This window comes from Mus musculus, chromosome 14 (genome assembly GCF_000001635.26).
Source record: "Mus musculus strain C57BL/6J chromosome 14, GRCm38.p6 C57BL/6J".
NCBI classification, from domain to species: Eukaryota; Metazoa; Chordata; class Mammalia; order Rodentia; family Muridae; genus Mus; species Mus musculus.
This window is the reverse complement of record NC_000080.6, coordinates 24664889-24665531: the sequence shown is the minus strand read 5'-3', so window position 1 is coordinate 24665531 and position 643 is coordinate 24664889. Positions and strand designations below refer to the sequence as shown.

At 47.1% G+C, this 643-nt stretch overlaps 1 long non-coding RNA gene across 2 annotated transcripts in view; it reads right to left on the bottom strand.

Annotated features, from left to right (window-relative positions):
* Gm31775 overlaps positions 1-400 on the bottom strand; it is a 107578-nt gene extending 107178 nt beyond the window's left edge. For both annotated transcript variants that reach the window (XR_383261.3, XR_874414.2), the window contains exon 1: positions 192-400. This is a non-coding gene — a long non-coding RNA (predicted gene, 31775). The remainder of the gene's footprint in view (positions 1-191) is intronic.
* Between the last annotated feature and the right edge of the window lie 243 nt (positions 401-643).

Sequence of the window (643 nt, the reverse complement as noted above, 5' to 3'; positions counted from 1 at the left end):
TGCTTTCCAATGGCAAATAATAAAATTATGCTTTTTGTGCAGCTAATGAAATGCAAATTGAAGCTGGATGCGCGTTAATGCAAAGAGTTGAATATCCATTTAATCAGCTCCTCCCTGCAGGGGCCAATGATAAAAATGACAGAGGAATTGCATTGCTAATTCCAGGCCTGTCACTTCTTATACGTCCTTACCTTGTAAACCCACCACTCCTGTGGCTGACACCTGCCTGAAGGGCCCAAGGTTTATGTTGTTCAGGGAACCTTGGGAATCCCTTTGGGAGTGGAGAGAAGGGGCTGGCACAAGGGCGGGAGACCTGGAGGGACAAAATGAATAGATAGAATCATTCCTGTAGTGCCAAAATAAATTGTCCCTAGCTCTCCTCCACCTCCCAGCAAGCAGCCTGTGTCCTCTGGGACTGGTGGTATAACAGTGGACCCCCTCATTCTGTGGTAGAAATTAAAAGTCAGGGGCATGACACTAGCAACCCACATGTTCCAACTTTGTTCTGTGCCAGATGCCGAGCTGGGTGATATACCTGTGTTCACCACTCATTCAGCATTCATGAGCCAGGTATCACCACTCCCAGACAAGGAAACTGAGGTTCAGATAGAAGACTGAGATAGTGTGTCTACCAGCCCTATTC